Here is a 22,226-nt window from a genome sequence, read left to right on the forward strand (position 1 = left end):
CTAACCTCCAGTCAACTGGGACCTCCCCGGTTAGCCAGGACTGCTGATAAAGGATTGAAAGTGGCTTGGTGAGCACTTCTGCCAGCTCCCTCAGTACCCTTGGGTGGATCCCACCCGGCCCCATAGACTTGCGTGTGTCTATGTGGTGTAGCACGTCGCTAACCATTTCCCCTTGGATTATGGGGGCTTCATTCTGCTTCCAATCCCTGTCTTCCAGCTCAGGGAGCTGGGTACCCTGAGAACAACTGGTCTTACTATTAAAGACTGAGGCAAAGAAGGCACTAAGTACCTTAGACTTTTCCTCATCCTTTGGCACTATGTTTCCTCCGCATCTGATAAAGGATGGAAATTCTCCATAGCCCTCCTTTTTTTGCTAATGTAGTCATAGAAATATTTTTTATAGTTTTTTACAGCAGTAGCCAGACTAAGTTCTAGTTGGGCTTTGGCCCTTCTAATTTTCTCCCTGCATAACCTCACAACATCCTTGTAGTCCTCCTGAGTGGCCTGGCCCTTCTTCCAAAGGTCATAAACTCTCTTTTCTTTCCTGAGTTCCAGCCAAAGCTCTCTGTTCAGCCAGGCCGGCCTTCTCACCCACTGGCTCATTTTTTGGCACATGGGGACAGCCTGCTCCTGTGCCTTTAAGATGTCCTTCTTGAACAATGTCCAGCCTTCCCGGACTCCTTTGCCTTTCAGGACTGCCTCCCAAGGGACTCTCTGAACCAGGCTCCTAAACAGGCCAAAGTCTGCCTTCTGGAAGTCCAAGGTAGCAGTCCTGCTGACCCCCTTCAAGAATCAAAAACTTGCTATGCCCAAGACAGCCTCCAACCATCACTTCACCCACAAGTCCTCCTCTGTTCACAAACAACAGGTCCAGCGGGGCACCTTCCCTAGTTGGCTCACTCACCAGCTGTGTCAGGAAGTTGTCTTCCACACACTCCAGGAACCTCCTAGACTGTTTCCTCTCTGCTGTATTGTATTTCCAGCAGACATCTGGTAAGTTGGACAGATATATGTGCCCAAGTAGTCTGCACAGAGGAGACAAGAGATCATAGCTGCCGAGTCCATACCATGTCTCTGGGGTTCCTCTTCACTGACAAGCCAGCTTTCAGACAGACTCTTTCACACCACTTAGGCTTCACCAGCTGTTATGAGGTTGTTCTCAGTCTCAAAGTCTTGCTAAATTCAATTTCCAAAAATCTTAGGCCAATTGCTACCCACTGCCTGTTTTTTTTTTTTCCTCACCTGGAATATATGTCTGTTTTCCTTGTGACCTAACAGGAAGAGGAATGGTATACATGGTATGTCAAAGCCTTTTTCCACCTTCTTTATGCTAGGATGGAGGGTCTTCTGCTGACAAGCTGTCTGTGCGTTGGCTTTATCAAAGCACAGGTCTTTTGGTCTTAAAAACCACATTCCTCAATTTTACTGCTGGGAATGCTGTCCTGGGAATGGTGTTCTTCGTTGTCAATACAGGCCACGCCTTTAACTGTTTTGCTTTGTTCGGCTCTTTTGTCTCGTGCTTACACTCACATGCATTTCCACTCATACTGCATTCATAAAATCTTAGTATTTCTTTTACAGATCTGCACTTCTACACCAGCAGTGGTCAAGTGTGTCTAAGGGTGCCGTTATCTTTCTCTTTCTGGACATGCACTGATACTTATCAGTCTTGACAGATGGAGCTGAGGTTTTAACAATCCTGAAATCATCAAAAAGGCAGTCTGGCCATGATTTTAAAATAATTTAATCTAAAGTGTAAGAAGTCAGTAACCACTTCGCTTTGTCCTCGGATTTCCTCTGGGCATAAATACAGGTGCAAACTGTTGCTTTTCCCCTGCAGCAGTCCCAGTGTTTTGAGTACATTAGTAAGGATAGCTTGTCTAAGAGGACACCACTTCAGTCATCCAAGCAGAATCATAAAATTTACTCAGTCTACAATTTCACAGCACCAGGTATCAACTTCATGAAATTTATATTATCAATAGTTGAAAAATGCACAATTAACTAAACATATCCTTTCTTTTGTGTTTTTCAAGAATCCTCCAGAAGTTTCCACTCAGGAACACAAGGAATATTTACACACTCAATGTCCAGGCCAGCTGTCACCCCAGCAGACCACTTTCCTTTAAGGTATGGTGCTTATTAACTTGGGTCTAATATCCACTTGCAAGGGAACTTATAGTAATGAATCATCTCCCACTTCTAATATCAACTTGAAATGGAAATAGAGTCCATGAGATGAAGGCAGTACTTTAGTCATGAACCTTTACCAATACACTAGGGAGCAGAACTTTGAACTTGTGGCTAATTACTGATTGGTATGCTGGTTCTGCATGTAAAAATCACTATTACTTCAGCATGCACAGCGACAGCTCCAATTAATAGCTAGAAAAACAATTCTTGGCAGAGAAAGCAGAACATGGCCAAACATGCTAATGCAGCAGTCTGTTCTTGAATTCACAAGTCTGGACTAAGTAAATATTTTTAAGCCTACATCAGGTTAAACGATGAAAAAAGAAAAAAAAAAGAAAAAAGCAGTAATTTACAGCCACTGACAATCTAAATTTCTTTTAAGATGAAGCAACTAATCTCCCCCCCAACCCCCTCGTTTGTGTTTGCAAATTTAATAGAGAAGGTGCAAAGTAATCCTTGTTCTGTAAGCTAGTGTACCATCTCTCATGACAGAGGCAAGGCATGGAATGGCTCTAGCACACAATATATAAAAGATATGCCAAAAAGTATTTTTGGCTTGATCCAGGAGTTATTCCGTTTCTGAAACAAACTTAGTCCTTTGTCAGCCCTTTAAAGTTTTAAACACAAAACAAAACCCAGCTCAATGTTTTCCATTTGCATGCAGACGGAACTAAATACAATTTTTTTTTTTAACATGAACAGTGCAACTGTTTAGATCAGAAGGAGATCAGTTTTGGAAAAAAAAAATCTCCGTTAGAGGGTATCATCTGCTGCCATTCCTAGGAAACACTCACACAGCTTGTTAAGAGAAGACTCCCAAATGCTACCAAAAATCATGTGTGTGCTGGGAGGATGGACAGGGAAAAGACTTGCATAATAGACCACTCCATGAAAAGCTCAAGGAGGAACTTGTGGGTTTTTTTAATCCTCTATATTTTAAAGTTTTTAACAGTGCTAGGAAGCAGTTAATGGTGTCAGTGGATCTGAAAAGAATTCCACAGAAATGTGCCTTAATGCAGTTTTACTTACTACTAAATCTCTTGAGGGTAACAGATGAGTACTGATCTTCTGAGATTGATGCTGACTGAGAACCGTGCTTCAGTAGTGAGTTTCAGGGATAGCTGAAAGCTGATCACACACTCCACAGATGTCAGCTGGGGGTGGCTCTAGTCAGATGCCTACCCCAAAAACAGAACACTTAAGTCTGAGATGCTTTGGGATCTAGCCAGTCTTGTAGTCTTCCTTTTTTTCTCCTCTTCCCTCATTTATCTCATGCTCCTATAAAAATCATTCAGGCAACCATATAACCGAAGTGACCAATTATCATAAAATCTCCCTGAAAACTCATTTGAAATTATAAATGATCTTCTGTTATAACCAGAAAAGGACCTGTATTGCAGCTTAATGCTGTCAATGCAGGAAAGTAACAGTAGACTCTGCAGTTATCAAGGGAGCAGATTGTCCGAGTTCAGTTATTGATTTTTACTTTGTTCAGAAAAATATCAGGTTATTGCTTGGGTTAGAGAAGAAATGGGTTAACCTTACAGGGAAAAAGAATTTGCTTATTTCCCAAGATAGGACAGGTTAGTTTAAATCTCAATAAAGAGATTTTTAAGAACTCTTATTGAAACATCACCTATGCTTTTACTTCAATTATAAGTCATCTTGTGGGAAGACAATGAATTTCTTTTACTGGTAATACTAAATCTTGGGCCAGCCAAAAAGCAACAAGGAATTTTAGAAGTGCGGGGGGGGAAAGAAGAATTCCAAGTAGTGTATAGTTTTTAATCTCACTAGAGAAGTTAATCTGAAACTTTTAGCTGGCTCCCATTCTTTGAACATCTGTTTGATATAGTTATCTTTTGTTTTGTTGAGAAATGTGAAGTCTTTTCTTATGCCAACTGACCTACTGTATTCAGAGAGCTACTAATAAAATGTGCTACCATATTCTTAAGCTTCTTTGAAAAACTGTGATCGTTTGTGCCATTCAAGATTTGCTACTACTAACCTCAGTATAGGAATAGCTATCCAGTCTTTTGAGCTCCCATAATTTTTCTTTTAATTCATGCTCTTTAAACATTTTCTCAAGGTCAGCTGGACACTTTTGCACCCTATTTTCTGAATGGTCTGTGCTTTTAGTCCATACTGATCAATTGGCTTCCTACAGAAATACCTGGGGAAGAAACCAGGAAACACAATTGACAATACAAGACAAAACAACCAGTGGGTCAAACGATGAAATGTGGTACCTTCTTCATGACTCAAAATCTTAAAAATAAAGATTGAAAAACTCAGCATTAGATATAGCTTAACCATTATTTATGGACTTTTAATTCCTGGAGCCAGGAATAGCTGCTGGAATTCTACAGCCTGGTTCCATCAGGCTAGATTATCAGATTAACTCCTCTGGCATTAGTAAACATCTCATTATGAAAAAATAAAAATGAAAAGACTAAGAAATTAAGAGCAAAATTTTTGCACCCTACTCTCTTGAAAAACAAAACAAAAAGTACCAAGCACAACCCCGATTATATCTCAACAGGATATCCATCTGGAAAGTCTTGCCTTCCAGATGCTTTTCCCTACTATTTCATTGTCCTGCTAATCTCTGCAACTACCCCTAGGGGGAAAACAAAACACTGCACAATTTACTGTCAGGCTAACATTTTGAAGGATGGACAATACAAAAGCAAATATACTCTGGACAACAGTCAGTTTCAATATTACATTTGTAAGAAGCAGAAAAACAGAAGTGGATCAATCTGAATAACACTGAATGCAAAAAATGTATCAAAATAAACTAATAAAAACAAAAAGCATCTTACATAGACACAATAGTAAAGAAGTGCATTTGCAAAAAATAAAAATTACAAATCAACGAGGAAGCCTACCAACCTCTTCCCCTCAAAGAACCAAAGTTTAATCACATTAATCACATTAATGTGGTCAAACCTTCAGACAATTTTTTTTTTTTTTTTAAAGTAGAAGTATGAAGTCAATTAAACCAAACCACTACTACAGCATTTTAGAGAAGTCCACAAAATGTTATCCCCAGGCTTTGGTAGGATGGCAAGGTTTCTTCTTACCAGGAGTCACCTGTACACTAAAGAACCTTGCAAGCCTGTCAGTGAAGCAAGGGAGAGTCATTTTATTGTTACCAGGGGTTTGGACAGATTTGTAAATGAAGTCCTTTAAACTTGATAGTCAGATCTCCTAGCCAGTCACATGAAATGCTTGGGCTTTGAGTATCTCAGCTATCTGTGTGGACCCCTTTTGGTTCCACTGGATTTGTGTGGCTAGAAATTCTACTGCCTGTTGAGATTGAAACAGACTGAATGGGGGGTTCTGGTGCAGAGAGAACCTTCCCAAGAAGTTAACACAGTTCTCACACTAAACAGATCTACCAGGTACCTGACAAAGGATGAGTTTTATAGCTATCAACTTCTTTTGTTTGATTGGTTTTAAGTGTGATTGAATTTATGTAGCACTTCTTTCCAACCTCAAAGTGCATTATAACAGTACAAACAAGCAAAGAGTTGATTTAAAACATACATACTTCTAGTATATAAATGCAAAAGGACACTCATCAAGGAACAAAAAAAAGCATTTGGTTTTACATGGCTGCCATTCTCTTACTATTTTACTATTTTCCATGCTCAAAAAACCCTTCTGAAGCCAGCAGCATGCAACTTGCAGAACATACGCGTACCCTATATAAAAGTTTCTACATCCCCAGCATCCTCATCTCAGTTCAGCTTTACAACCTTTTTTGCTTATGAGCTGCTGAAAATATGAAAATCTGGACAGATATAGGCAAACCAAGTGGATACAGAAGAAGCCAGTAAGGATTCATACTGGTTTACCCTATTAGGCCAGGAATACATTTCACATCAACACATGCATAAACAAAGCACCCAATGGCCAACTTAGCTATGTCTTGGATATTATTCCAGAATTCCCCAGTACTGCTTGGCTCTCCTTTTTGCCAGTTCCTTACCAGACACAGACAGCTATTAGAGCCATTTCAAATGAGTACAATCCTCCAATTGCATGATGTTAGCAAAATCATTTAAGGCTTCATCTATGCTATATATTGTAGCGTTACTTATAAAAGATTTGGGGGTGTTTTCAGAGCACACTACTTCATTCTTTCCAATCATAAACGTTACCTAAAAAACTCCTTACGCCAGTGGAGAAAGTAACAAGTAAAATCATTGCAGCAAGTTCACACAACAAAATAAAATGTAGGGGTTCAAACCCCTTTTATCCTCCCATGTGGAAGCACCACATACACACGTTCCAAGAAGTGAAGCAATACATGTATCAGGCATACTTGGAAAACTACTCTAAGTTACTATGAATTTCTGCACACCACCAATCTTTCCTCCAGATATGGAAAAGATTTCAGTCATAATTCCTATCTGCAAATATACAAAGTCTGAAATTTTAAAAATAACGCCATTTGAGTTGTCACAACATGATCATAATCTTGAAAGTGTCTTAACTGAAAAACTTCCTCTTTTACACAGCATTCAGATAACTCAAAAGATAGAATATATATTCATGAAACCTTACAAAAAGAAAAGCATCTTCTAACTTCTATGAAGAATACAGGCCAAAATCCCCTGCATTTTTATTAAGTTGTAAGTAACTGTTAAAAATTTAGAGATGCTGTATTTCACTAGAGCTAGAAAAGACCGGTTCATTTGCTGGGATAACATTTACTATAGAAATATTTTTATTTGCTATAGCATCACCCTCTATTGCACAAGTAGCTATCTAGTAAGACAGAACTACTTGCATTTCTCACCACTGTTATTCCATCTCATAGGTTTTCCAAAGATCTCTGTTCATAAAATGTTTGTCAAAATGCACTCACACATCGCACCAGGCAAAGAGGAGATGAGAGACAGATGCTTCTGCATGTTAGTGGGTGGGATGGAAAAGAAGCTGGGGAAGCAGCTTTGCATCCAATCCGTTATAGCTATTTTCCTTTTCACCATCTAACAGCAACACACAAATTCACCCGAAACGCATTAAATCCTCTGAACTTATGAAATGATGCATTATTGAAGTCACAGCAGGGAAGCCAACTCAGTTTAGAGGACATAAAAGACTCGCTCTAGAACAACTTTTTTCATTACAAGGTTATGGTTAAAAAACAAAGGTAACATTTTAATGTAGTGAGAAGATGCACAGTCACAGAAGCAGCAAGGTAAAAGCACTATTTGTATTTCTTTCCAGAAGAAATTCCTTTCCATAAAAATTCCTCTCAGATAGATTTCCACCTCAAAAACAGCAAACGGCAATGGCTTAATCTCTTAGTTCCCGGCTCCAGCATGTTACCTTTCTTCCACATATGCTCTCTTCAGCTACTTAAGTGCCTAGCTCTTGGAATAAGTTAGCTGTCTAAGATCTGAAACTCACATCCATTCTTTATAGGTTCTATCACTGCAACATTTACTACTGTAAAACTTAGGCTGCGGTAAAGTTTGCAAGTTAAAGAAATAAATTCTATTTTTCCAATTTTTTCCTTTGCTTTAGATTGTTTATCTTAATATAGGTCTTTACTGGTTGCAATATTTGTTGAAAGTACACAAAGTTGCAAATTCTACCAACCTATATTCACATATGCCAACGACATATATACACTGCAGGTACATGCGTATCTTTCTTACTTACAAAATGGAAGATATTTCTACGTAGTATCACCATGGGACAGAACTAAGTGAGCAGAAAGTCTTTATCTAGCTCCATCTAAGCTATTGAAGATGAAATCAGAGGTAAAATGCATACAGCAAGAATGACTAAACCCATAAATGGTCCAAAATTATTTGTTTTATTACATCAATACAAGAAACTACAATCATACTGAACAGGCTATTATCAAATCTCTTCACAAAGCTTCCTGTCAAAGAGGACAAATAAAAACAAGTGCATAAATCACAAGGACATGTGGCTTAAGACCATTATCCCACAGGATTACAGAATGGTTTTTCCATCCTCTCTCTTTGCTTTTAGTACCTCCATCTTTGTTTTAATATTGTAGCTATTATTACCAGTGCTATCTGAAGACTAGAGTCCCCTGTAGTTATGAATGGCAAGTAGAAAAACCCTCTCACTTGTTAAGAGAGAATCTAAGGTATGCTTTAAAGGTACATTCAGTAACCTTAGGATAAGAGTGTGTTTTTAATGAGTCCTGCCAGTCTTGTCCAACTGTGTAATGCTTTAATTATTGAGCACTATACTGGGAATTATGGACTGTGGTTGCCAGGCACCACCAAAGACCCATGGTTTTGCTGTGATAACCATGGTGCAAATACCTAACGAAGAAACTATGCCTGTTGCAAGGTACTCACACAATCCAAAGGTACGATTAAGGAAAACAAGTGGCTAAAACAGGGAAATATAGCTGAAGCATAGAGGAAACGGGTCAAGTATAGCAATCAGCAGTCACCACACATTTGGGGATGCAACAAAGGAGTAATCAGTCTCAAATAACACCACCAGTTTTCACTGACAATATTCAGAACATTCATTACTTTCTACAGTGTGTAAACATCTCACAGCCTAACTCAAAATGAAGACTATAGTTAAGGAAAATTGTTTAAGGAAAACTGCTCAATTTATACATAGTACAAATTAGGATTTTAACCTGGGCTCCAGATAAAATCAGAAATTGATGCTCTGTGCAACCCTAAGCAGACAATTAAAAGATTTGACCAAGTAGCCCACAAATCTTACACAGGTCATCATGCCACCTCACCTCTGTTGAAGTTACAGACATCACTACAGACACACACACACTTCTCAATTTTGAAGAACACTTTTCAGAATACACTTCCATGCATAAATAAAAAAAAATCCCCAAACACCTAGCTTGCCGTCAACTTTTTTTTTTTTGCAGTCATCAACCACAAACTTTTTGTCTCAAGGCAACCCTTCTTTCCCAGAGACACATACACACATTTGATCCAAAATGTGGATCAAAACTTGATTAGTTTTGCAGCTCCAAAGTGGAAGGTGGGGTCCAAAAACTAGAAACAAAACCACAAGTGAGAGAGTCAGTGAGGAGGTGGAGGAGAAACATGAACATGCTGTTCTAATCTACTAATACAAGAACTTAAATACTGTTTATAAAACCAGAATGCTCTTCTTCCTGACTGCTAAACCACTATTCTCTTAATGATGAGGAAGAAAGAAATTGGTTTAAAATCTTCAGTCCTAAATTTCTGCTTCAAAATTATGGTACTTTTCAGCAAGGCAGTTGCTGACTCAAGTAAAAAGCTTAGCAAAGCTGAGCAGTAATTAAGAGATTTCATTTACAACACAATTTCACATTTGTACAGGGGGAAATGTGCTTCTTATGACATGAAATTTCCCACAATACTGAAAAGACACATGGAGATATAATACCATCTAAGTCTTTCATTTGTCCTGTGAAGTAAGCCATCACTTCTTATGGTAAGTAAATATGCACTTGAATAAAGACAACTACTGAAGGCAAAACTTAAGAGGTAATGAATACCACTCAGAGCCAAAGAAAACAGTTCTTGGAGCTTATGTATTCAAGTCCTGTTCCAAAATTCAAGTCAACTGGTGTCATGCCATTACATTCCTATATAGTTGGAGCAAGCCTCAATAGCTCTGCAATATGCCTAATATAATTTCCTAAGTTGTATTTACAGAAAGTAGACCTGTATCAGTTTACGCTTTATTTCAAATCAGTGGTTTCAGTTTGTGAACACCTGAATGTTTTACAGACGCACATGCAGATGGAAAAATAACATATGAGTCTGCATTTCCTAGTCAGTCAAGAACTAGGAACCTTAGAAGTTGTCTACAGATCACCATTTATTCTAAATAATTTCATAGGAGTTAATGACTTTAAAGATGAGAATTTTGACTATGTAACAATCCATTCTTATCTTCACCTCAAAGGAAGTTCTTCCTAATAGATCCAGAGCATCCATTAATTTTTGGTTTATTATATATAAACAGGGGACAGACAGTTAGACGTATCACTGTTTTAATTAGGTTCTTGCAGAACTTCTTGCTCCCATCCATAGTTTAACAATGGTAAGAAATTTTTGGACTAACTGTGCCAAGCCTGGGTAAAGAATCTCTCCTTTATTTGAATATTCAGTGTTTTTAAAGAAATAAATATCTAAGAATCCGAAACTTCAGTCTACCTGTTAGATACAGGGAGAGGAAAGAAAAAACCCTACAAGTATGACAGCACCTCGGACATTCAGCGATGCTTAGACAGATGAATTAAATGCACTGACCACATCCCAATCCGCATTCTAGAAATGACAAGTAATCTCAGATATACTTCTATGCCAGCCATTAGCAAAGCAGCTTCTAGAATACAGATCCTCATCTGCATCAAAAAGCTACTCCTGAGCCACAGAATTAGAGCAAAACCTCTCATATCTATATTTGTGTTCTGCCAGCAAAACAAGAAAGCCCAAAATTCTTAAAATCACAGCATCCCCTCCAGTTTTCACACCAAGTATAAGCCATGACAAGAACATCTTGAATGAAAATTAGTTCTAAATGAAAGCAAGAATACTTAGCACCTTTCTGGTGCATTTCATCTTTCAAAAACACTTTGCAAATATTAGCGTGCCAAGATATAAAAGAGCCATTGTTTCAGTGAAAGAAAACAAGAGAAGAGGATGCAGAATTTGGTAGCAAAATGGACGGATGGCTGGCTGATACTTCAGTTTTGTACACTGTGGTTTCATTCCCATCTTAGTGACACATCAAAACAGGTTCTGCAGTACTAGAACAGCAAAGGAATACTACATTACTGTATATTGAGAGATCCTGGTATAGCTGGGTTACTTTCAACACTAATACTTTTCCAACTGAAATTCCTGTTGCTTTTCTTAAATTAAGACTGCAGAATTTTTTTGTTCTATACCACCATAAGAAAAGCTTTTATAACCTTACTGAGAATAAAGTGTTTTTCCTTTGCAGTTCCCATTACTGCATTTCCAAAGGCATATATGCCCAACACAGTCAAGATGCTAGATAAAAAGCTGTAATTTTTTTAAGTTTGTCCATTACATGCCCTGCTGAATTCCATTTTCTTTTTTTAGGGTGCTTTGTGGCTCTTTAGCCACAGCTAACAGGAAAGACTTATGCAAAAACATTGATCACGAAGCATTATCTGCTACATTCACGTTCATTTGGGGTGTCTAATACTACTAACATAGATCAATGCTGGGATCGCTACTGAGAACTCCATGCCATCCAGAAGCATGACTGTATGCTTGCCAGTATTCCACCACAGCAAACACTGGTATCTGATAGATGGAGAGCCAATCTCAAAGAGCAGGACTCCTACAGCTCCTCATCTATATTGGTTAGTACCTCACTCACTCCATTATTAGCAGCACTGATTTCAGTGAGACAGCTCATAGGAAAAGTAAAGCAAGAACGGCAAAGTTTTTCACTTCGGTATTTAATGTTCAGCTCATTAAGGGCCCAGCTTGAAGCCCTGTGAACCTGGCAGAAACACTCCCACTGGGGTTTTCAGTAAGGCCTTGAAAAATTAGGGACTTGAACTTGGTAGAGAAAGGAATAGAAGCTAGTTAAAAGCAAGGAACACAGGTTTCATGTCCTCCCATTGTTCAGCCTAGTTTAGCAGGCTTGGTTACTAGTCGGAATTTGCACTGGGTTACCACAGTCAACTCTAGATAAGAGTTCCGGTCAGCAAAAAAAGCATTGAAGTTGGCTGCCAGGTCGACATTTGACAGGAATATCTAACGAAAACATTAGAGGGTTATCATCTAACAATCTCCTTGGCCAAAAGCAGAGAGGATTCGAAAATGGACCTGAGACAACCTGAACAATTAGAGAGTGGTATCTCACTACAAAGATTGAAGTCGGCATTACAAACAGCTCCTGACAATGCTTCTCACTCTTAATAATGTTATCTCTCACCTGCTAGAATACCAGTGCTCAATCCACTAAAACTTCACCAGAAATTCCATTTTGCTCTGATTAATCAAAGATACAAAGTCCTAAAAACAATAGCTGTACCTGACTCAAAACAGACCAAAATAGAACGAGTTCTTGGTGATCAAAAAAGTTGTATCACAAACTCAGATATGCATAGTGAATACAGGTAAAGAAAAAGACACAAAAACACAAGGGAACTTGGATTTCTTGCTATCTGTGATGGATGACTCAGTTCCTGCCATGTTAGATGCATTTCACCTTCATAAATTACAGTCACATGGCTGGTGCAGTGGGATCTGTCTCCATCCTGCTAAAGGTTTCTGTTTGGTTAGTCCAAAAAAATCGGTGTTATATACTATTGTAAGATTTTATTTCAGCACTTTCAAGACAAATATAAAAATGTACTTAAAATACCACATCAATTAAAAAGCAATGTAACCTGACAGAGAAAACCAGTTGTGTCCCAGAACTATAGTGATTTTTTTCAGAACTGTCCCATGTTGCTGCTTCCAGTAGATCACAACACAGGAATACACATTTTTTTTCCAAAGACATTTTAACAAACAAACCCATCAATAAATAAGCCAGTATTACTCAAATGACAAATGATTGAGATTAAACGTACAATATAAAAAAAAAATTTAAAAAAGGAAAGTACAAGCAATCAGTTTTCAAACACTTCGGCACACTCCTACTTCTGTATTTTGTAAGCTCTTTTGGGCAGGAATGGTTTCTTGCTTTGGGAATTTCTGACACCCCAGCTATGTTGGTTGATGGTGTGAAGAGTGACTGTTGATTTGACATAACTTGGCTAGCAGAAGCTGCCACAGTAGTCACAGTTATATTGGCATAAACAGTGCTTTTATCTGAATTGCTTCCATCATTTGTGGAATTTTTTTTTTTGCATGAATAAACACGAAGATAATAAACACAAGGAATTAGAGATCTGTATGCAGTTTCATGGCTATGATCTTGTTGGGATGACGAGACATGATGGGATGGCTTGCATGACTATGGTGATGCAATGGAGGGATACAAGCTTTTTAGAAAGGACATGTCGGAAAGACAAGGAGGTGGAGTCACCCTTTATATGAGAGAGCAGCTGGAATGCATGGAGCTTTGCCTGGGCACGGACAATGAGCTAACTGAGAGCTTATGGGTAAGGATTAAAGAGCAGACCAGTATGGGTGACATTGTAGTGGGCATATGCTACAGGCCACCTGACCAGGAAGAACAAGTGGATGAGGCAGACAGGTAGAAGCAACCTCACATTCACAGGCCCTGGCCCTCATGGCGGACTTAAATCACCCTGGTATCTACGGGAAGGACAACACAGCCAGGGATAAGCAATCCAGGGCATTCCCAGAGAACACTGATGACCAATTCCTGACCCAAGTGATAGAGGAGCCAATAATGAGAGGTGCTGTGCTGGACCTTATACTTACAAACAAGGAAGGGCTCCTTGGGGACATGAAGGTCAAGGCAGCCTTAAGTTGCAGTGACCATGGTGGCATTCAGGATCCTGAGAGGAGGGAGCAGGGCAAAAAACAAAATCACAGCCCTGGACTTCAGGATAGCAGACTTTGGTCTCTTCAGGGATCAGCTTGAAAGAGTCCCATGGGATAGGGCCCTGGAGGGAAGAGGAGTCCAAGAAAGCTGATTGATACTCAAGGATCACCTCGTCCAAGCTCAAGAACCTTTCATCCCAGCGAGCAGGAAGTCAGGCAAAAATGCCAGGAGGCCTACATGGATGAACAAGGAGATCCCGGCAAAACTCAAACACAAAAAGAAAGTATACAAAAGGTGGAAGCAGGGACAGGTACCCTGGGAGGAATATAGAGACGCTGCCTGAGCGTGCAGAAATGCAGTCAGGAAAGCCAGAACCCACCTGGAGCTGAAACCGGTGAGGAATGTAAAAAATAAGTATCTAAAGGGAGGGTGTAAAGAACATGGAGCCAGATCCTTCTCAGTGGTGTTCAGTGACAGGACAAGAGGCAATGGGCACAAACCGAAACACAGGAGGTTCCCTCTGAACCTGAATCAGGAAACACTTTTTTACTGTGAGGGTGACTGAGCAACGGCACAGGTTGCCCAGAGAGGTTGTGGAGATATTCAATGATACAGAATATCTTTGGAGATATTCAAAAGCCAGCTGGACATAGTCTTGGAGAACCTGCTCTAGGTGGCCCTGCTTGAGCAAGGGGGGTGGACCAGATGACCTCCAGAGGTCCCTTCCAACCTCAACCATTCTGTGATTCTCTGAAAGCAGTGCGGTGTCAGAAAACTTCCAGCCACGCACCAGTGTTTATACTGCTGTTTTATACCAGCCTTCCTTTTCCACAAAGTACCTCTAAGGTACACACGGAGTCTGTGTATTTGTGCGTCACACAGCGTGAAGGGAGCCCTCTCTCAACCAAGGCCTCTAGGCATTTTAGTAACATGAATAAATAACTGCTTTCTATTCCACTATTTCAACCAGAAAAGTCAAGATGCTTTCCCAAATCATATTGCCTTCATATGTAGCAACTTAAAATATGAAAGCCTAGGAAAAAAGGAAAAGAAAGAAGAAGAAAAAAAATTTAAAGAAATCAAACTCGGGCCTTTCTCCATATACGAATGTCCAACTGCAGGACAAATGAAACTGAGGAACAAAACCCAAACACAGAAAATAAAATATGCTGCAAAATTAATTATTTCAGAGAATTCTTGATACTAACTGCAGGTCCAGAAATCTTTATTACTGATGTATAATACGGTATTTTTTAGTCTGAGAACAGAAAGGGAAGAACCTCACCTATGAAAAATCTGAAGAGCTTTAAGACAAAAAGGACATCTGAAAAATTTGTTCTGTATCACACTACCCCACCTTCAGACACCCGTTGAATATGGATTTACCTCAGCGCTGTTTCTCTCTCTCTCTCTCTTCTTCATTTCTCTCCACCCCTTCACCCTTAACAAATTCGCCCAGCAGCGCAGTGGGATACATGTCATACAAACATGGCAGTAGCCTTCTATTCAGACAGATGCTGTGCCTGCCCCTGCTTATCGCTCATCAAAACTGATATAAAATGATGTAATCAACAAAAGTGCTGCATTTTTAACCCAGTTAGCATGTGTCAATAATTCAGTGGAGACTCTGGTCTCCTTAATGTTCATTTATGGTGACTTCTGCTAAGTGGCAGTGGCCTGTGCCAGTTTCCCTCTCCAGGTTGTTAGCACCACCTGGCCATAGATAAAACTCCATCTATTTAAAGAAGAGTAACCTACAACCTTTAAAGACCAAGATATATTTATTTACTCCTTTGAGCATTCTCCTATTTCCCTCTCCTCTAAATGTTGTACTCTTTTCTATTTTTGAGAAGTAAAACACATTCCTTTCTTCCTTTGGTCACAGCATTGCCTCTAAATCATCAAAGAGTATCTAAATTCTACTATGATGGGTTTATTTTGTCATTTATCCAGTTGTCAATTAAATTTGTTTGTTTGTTTTAAGATGCACATATATTCTGTATATTTACGTAAAAATAATTCTTATACGCCGAGTATCATCAGGGACTTGGTTTTATCTTCTAAGGCACAACTATATTAAGCAATAGTTCTTGCTAAAGACAGTGGTGTTTTCACATGCTTAAAGCACAGGACAGTGACTCTTTCAGGAAACCAGAATTCTGCTCTTTGCTTTTTGACTAACCACTTGGGAAACTTTGCTCAAATCACTTCACCTGCAGTGCATCAGTTTATCTTTCTACAGCATCATTTTCCTCACTCTAACCTGCTCTGTAAAGCATTCAAGAACCTATGGATTTATTTCCACAACGTGCCTAAGACTAGAGAACTGGCAAAGCTATTCTGCATATGAAAAATACTGTCATCAATTTCAATTCCTTACATACTAGTGGCACAATATTACTATTTTTGCTCATTTTGATGAAGAAAAAATGTTAGGAACATCTTTCTTCTCAGCCCATTCACCAACTGTGCACAGTTATTCACATTGCGACTGTAATATAAATCAAGATCTAAGCTTACTGAACAGTATTTCAGACGTTTCCAGTATATGATGGAGTTTGATATACCTCAGGTGCCAGGTATGAGCACTGGTGTGAGAGCAGTGGCCACTGGCAGTATGAATAAGTTGAGATTTTATGTCCAACTGCCCCAGTGGGGCATGCAAAAGCAAGGGGCAAGGCTCTGGGTACCAACACCAGAGATGTAAATTCCAAGATTGATAACCACATTGCAAGGCAGTACTGTGCATGGTTCTCCGCTGTCCAAAGCAGCTGGAAAGCGATCTCATTTTGGTCACAGAGGAATCACTCCCAAAGGAATGCCTTCATATTGAAAGGAGGTGTTCCAATGATGAAGGATCTGCATTGCTAATCTAAACAATGTGAGTTTGAATGACCCCAGAAGTTTGCTAGAAGCCGCTATTTTAATCTAGCAACCTTGAAGCTGCACTAGCATTACAGTGAGAACCAGAGAAAACGGAGGCAGACTGCAATGTTTGGAAGGAAATGTAGTAACTTAAGCCACTGTTGTATACTCTCCTCTTCACACCTGAGGTCTGAGAGCAACTACGGAAGGATGTGAATTTATTCTCATGCATTGCTTCTTTCTTAAAGTCATCTAAACTGCAAGACAATTGCTGGACAACGAGTTGAATACAGCTGCATCTCAAACGTTCTCAGCTTGTACATTTTATCGTTGCTCTCTGAGGTAATAGTATAGACCAAATTATTGGTTTGGTTGCACTCTGGATAGTAGTCTGAAAAACTTGGTATAAAATCAACAACATCAGGTACAAAAGCCTCCCTTTCCTGCCCATCACCAAATGGTTTGTTTCAGCCACTAGCGGGTCCCATCCTCAGTGGACTCAATATCGGTACCGATTTTTTTCCATTCTTTCTCCATTTGTAGCATGCTGCATTTTGTCAACATAAATCTCAATGAAGGAAGACATCCCAAACCAAAAGCTTTTACCATTTCTTTAAACTGATCATTTTTTGCTTTGTGGAAGTTAATGTCAACATGCAACTTTCCTAATACTAAAAATTGTTTATGACATCATCACCTGCTGACTTCAACTACTTGGAAGAGTCACTGAAGAGGAACAGAGTTCTTATAAATGTAGTTGATATTAAAGAGCTCTGGAAGACCAAGATCAAGGACATAAGTTATAAAATATTCCAATAATAACAACAAAAAATGTCCACCTTTACAGGGACCTCATTCTTCAAGGCTTCAATTCTCTACTTTGTTAAAACAGCGTCTAATTGCACGGTACACTCAACATTGAAGAATCCAAAAATACACACAATTGTACCCTTTTAAAGCAGTAGGAACCATCTTTATCTTATTTAAGAATTCTCAAGTACGCCAGCCAATATTTTATCTTAGAAGACTTGTCTTACATGAATGATAACCTCCCTGTGTTTAAATCTGAGTCACACTCTAGAACCAGTCTTAGGATTGAAAAAAGATGAGACTACAGAAATACAGAATTTAACTGCTGCTTGCAGAGCCTCAGAGTTAATGTTAGTTCATTTTCTATAAAAAACAGGAAGCCTAGGACTCCCTTCTGTTAGAAAACAAATGAAAGCTAATATTCTTAAGAACAACATGATCTAAGGAACATATATTTGGGGATTTAATAATGCTAAAATGATTGGTTTTCATTTCTTATTTCTATCCACCTTTCTAGTACCTTCAGCCTGAAAAATATTGAATTAAGCAGATTCATACATTGAAGTCCAGTAATTTCTGAGCATAAAATTCCATTTGCAGTATTGATTAGCTGCAGCATTAACTGAAGACAGAAAGGAAAACAATCACCAAGGGAATTTAGTACTGAGGTGACTGAGGTTCAGGGGCACAGCAGGGGAGTCAGAGAGAGGAGGAAAGTGAAGCCTCGCCAGGAGGAGCTGGGTTGAAAAGCCTGAATATCAGCTGGAAACTTCATCTCATTTGAACAGTTCACAATTCTTCTTGCTCCCCTCATTTCACCATTCAATAACACTTTTTATTCCAGGATGAGAAGCATTCTTTTCTCCAAATAGACAAATTCATTCCCAAGTCCCTAAACAGGTACAAAAGTCCATCTGGAAATTGTAAGAACACAGAGTTTCATCTTAAAAAAAAAATAAAATAAAATTCCACAATTCCTTTCCTTCACTTCTCTGCCCTTTCTCTCCTCTTCTTCCCCCCAAAACCAAAGTCCTTAATTCTTCTTCTCTGTATTTCAATGAAGATTGCTCAATAACATAGTTTTCTAGTTTTCTCCTAGTCCTAAGTCTTAGCTGTCAAATACCTACCAGGAGATAAAATCCAAAAGCTAATGATACAACTGAAACAGTAGCATTTTGCATGTAAATATTACATTCTGGGATAAACTGCAGAGGAACTATTGAAAGCTGCAACTGAAAGCAACAACTCAACTTCCCTGGAAGTTTTAAGCAGCAGAAAATTTCTGGTGAAGGAAGCAGGGTGGTGCTTAAAAAGATTTTTTTTTTGCTGAACATAAGTTTTCTTGTAAAAGTGTGCCAGAATGTGAAAGCAGGTTTTAACTGATACGGGTGTTGTCCTTCTGATTTAAGAAAGTTATGGTTCTGGTGTTAGCACTGCTACTTGTAGTTTTGCAAAACAACAGCAGATCAAAAATTGTTACGATTTCTATCATGTTCACAGATACCTGGGTAAACAGTAAGGCCAGCCACTGTTAATTGATGTGACCCTTGACTAGCTGCCCCTCAGGCAGCATGCACAGGGTCTGGGTCAACATGTGCGACCATTCCCTGAGGACAGAAAATTGGTATAGGCATGGAGTAACAGAAATGAGTCATCAATACTCAAAAATGCATGGGAGAAGAGTAGAGTGGTGGTGGCATCTATCTCCTCGTAACACTGGTCAAGAGATTGGAGGCATAAGGACCGGGAACTCTATCCTTAAAAAGTCATCTATTTCTTTTTATTATTTTCAAGCATACCTATCTTATGTGGTTAGTGAGGAAGACTGCATTCTGCCTGCACCGTCTGAGATTTCCAGCTTCCTCCATCATCAGGCTTATGCAACTAGATCTGGCTTTCTGCTATAACATCGGATAGATATTGCTGGGGTTATTCTTGACAATTTTAAGTGTAGCTTCTACCCAGTTAACTCCATTGTTGTAGAAATAGTAGCTATATCCCAGAAACAGTGATGCGGATACTACTGTAAGCATTGTTCAATCAGACCTGGTCTGATCTGCAGATTAAAACAGGTAATGCAACTAATTTACACAGTTTGCTTCTAATTCTGACACAGATGGCACTTAAGCATTCCAGCCTTGGCAGTTTTGCTTCAAAGTCAGTACCAAGGCCAGGATAATCCTTTCTAGCAATTTTCTCCTTCATTTTTGAGCCACCAACTTCCATATAAAATAGAGTTTGTATCTGCTACTCCCCTTCTACAGCCATGCATTGAACAAGCTTTGACAAGACACAGGATAGACCTTCACATACTGAGCCAAATGACACCAGTCATGAATCCCTACAATGTCCAAAGCTCATTTCTTAACACTTATCTTCAGGTGGGTGCACCACAAGGAAAATTAGTGATCCAATGAAAAAACAAAAAAAGGAAAAGTAAAACTACCTTCCTTGATGGTAGTTCTGACTCTCCAGCTCTTAAATTATGCAAAGTGTGGGATAACAAACACTGATTATTTTTTAAAGTTAGCATTCACTACAAAAAGAAAGATGAGCCAAACCCAGACAACTAACAGAGCAAAAGTAGTGCATGTGCTCATGTGTGTATGTTTCCTTCGACAAAACTACTTTTCAGAAAGTTCTTTAGCCACAGAATTAGGCAAATAACCAATACAGCTAACTCTGGAGAGAATGGAGACAAACTCATGAAGAATAACCAACTGTAAACTTGCACTGGCCATTATGCCCTCTTCTCACACAAATCTTTGTCTTAATGTTATCAGCACACATAGGTTATAAGAAAAATAGATACACCGGAAATCTCATATCCTTAAAATGGTTACTTTTTTAAATTTTCTAATGCAGACGATGAAAGGTCTTCAATCAAAGCTGGCAAGAGCTCATTAACATAGGCTTTCATGAACAAGCCAGAAAAAAAAAGAAAAAAAAAAAAAAGAATGCTGTTCTGGATCTAGACAAGCACTCCCATCATCATTGATACCAATTTGCATGTAGATCAAGTTTAGCATATAGTGCAAAGTCTTTGTAGTCAGGTTACGAATTTTCCCATTATTAGCCTTTATAAACAGTTTATAAACAGCAGGCAAAATGGTTTGGGTTTTGTTGGGTTTGTGTATGTTTGGTTTTTGAAGATTGCTCTTATAAATGTACACATACAAAAAAGAAATCAGAAAGAGCATGAAAGAGGAGAGTATTCCAGTAGGAGTCTATTGACAACTGATCGTTTACTATAGGTAAAAACAAAAAACACACATTTGAGCAAGAAATAGTCACACAAGTAATAGTTTGGAGGACTGTTCCTTCAAAATCATTATATTTAAGAACATTTCAGTTCAGCAATTTAAGTGCGCATGGGAGATGCCTGGTTTTACCAGTTTTCTAAAATAATTCATTCAGAAGGAATACTACTTTTGCTAATATTAAGTCCTACACACTGAAATTTCAGATCAAGCCTCTGACAGATCTTCATGCTGCCAACAGACATGCAGTCATTCACCGCTGCTCTGCACTTGGCTTTCTGAGGACTGTACTTTGGAATTCCTGTAGACTGAATAGCTGGCACAGGGAATTCAACATAGTAGTAGTACTATTTTCAGTGCTCCTTCAAAGAAAACCAGTGCATAATTCTGCAGACCTAAGAAAACTTATAATCTTTTTATGTCATCTAAACAGAGGAGAAAAAAGTTGTCATGTGTATTTCAGATATTAAAAAAAAAAAAATCTTGCTACATACTGTCATCCAAATACCTCTAAGCTACGCTTTCCTTACCAGCAACTGAGAAGGGGGTATGTACTTTGAACAGGAAAGATGCAACACACAACATAAATCAAAAATTGTGAGAATTAAACATCAACAGGATGGAGAAAAGGAACCTGCTACCACAGCGGGCAATTAAAAGACAAAAAAAAAAATCAAAAACAACCTACCAATCCAATTATCCATCAGAGACTCTGCAGTTACTGCGGCTTCTACATGACTTGCAGCCTTGCTGATCAAGGGCCGTCACAAGACACCTAAGCAATAAGAATTTCACATTTCAAACTTGGAATACTTATCAGCAATTTGCAGTTTTCAAGAAGCCTAGGGATACCTGTTCCACCTTGGTCATTTCTCTATTTTAAAAAACTGCAACACAGTGAGGACGTTCGGGGGGTTTTTTTGTTAACTTGTTTTGTTCTTATAAGTAAACTAACCTCTGATAACCGATCTCCATTTGCAGCAGGGAGCAGAATGACTTTGTTAGAAGATTCCCCCTGCCCTGAACTCATTGCCTGAGTTCATACGTGTGATTTTTCCCCTAAGCTTACAGTATAATAATGGAGCTCTATAAGGTGAGGAAAAAAGCCTTCATTTCACAGATCTTATTACAATAGTTTGTGCATTTTCACCACTGAATGGGGAAAAAAAAATAACCCAAACTAGTCCCCCTAGTGTACCTTTGCAGTAGGAGTCTAAAGAATATGTGGCAAATCACTACCCTGTCTTTCTGTGTGAAGCTAGCCTTTTTTTTTTTTTTTTAGTAGAAGACATAGCCACTTACAGAAACTGCAGGGAAACTAGGCAACCCTTCAATCCATTTATCTAATTTCCCACTGTTTCTATTTCTGAACAAGTAAAAAAATAAATGTTGTACAAAGAAAATTAATCTGTATCCAGAAGATTTCATTAAATAAAATGTGCTGACCTGCTGGCAATTGCCAGGTCTGGTTTTAACACAGCACTTTGTTTAGCCCGGTGTTTCCCGTTCCTTCTAGCACTGAAATTGTATTAAAAAAAGCTAAGAACGTTTAAAAAACATTCGATTCATTGTCATTTCCATCCTGGCATCCATACCTTCCAGAATACATAAATGACA

General features: G+C 38.8%; 1 protein-coding gene across 1 annotated transcript in view; it reads right to left on the reverse strand.

Annotated features, from left to right (window-relative positions):
- Nucleotides 1–21,362, reverse strand: part of LARGE (like-glycosyltransferase) — a 301,741-nt gene extending 280,379 nt beyond the window's left edge. The window contains exon 1 of the mRNA XM_009332983.1: nt 21,298–21,362. The gene's annotated coding sequence lies outside the window, so the exon portion shown is untranslated. The remainder of the gene's footprint in view (nt 1–21,297) is intronic.
- Nucleotides 21,363–22,226: the final 864 nt, after the last annotated feature.

The sequence above is a fragment of the Pygoscelis adeliae genome, unplaced genomic scaffold, assembly GCF_000699105.1.
Source record: "Pygoscelis adeliae isolate BGI_AS28 unplaced genomic scaffold, ASM69910v1 Scaffold38, whole genome shotgun sequence".
NCBI lineage: Eukaryota > Metazoa > Chordata > Aves > Sphenisciformes > Spheniscidae > Pygoscelis > Pygoscelis adeliae.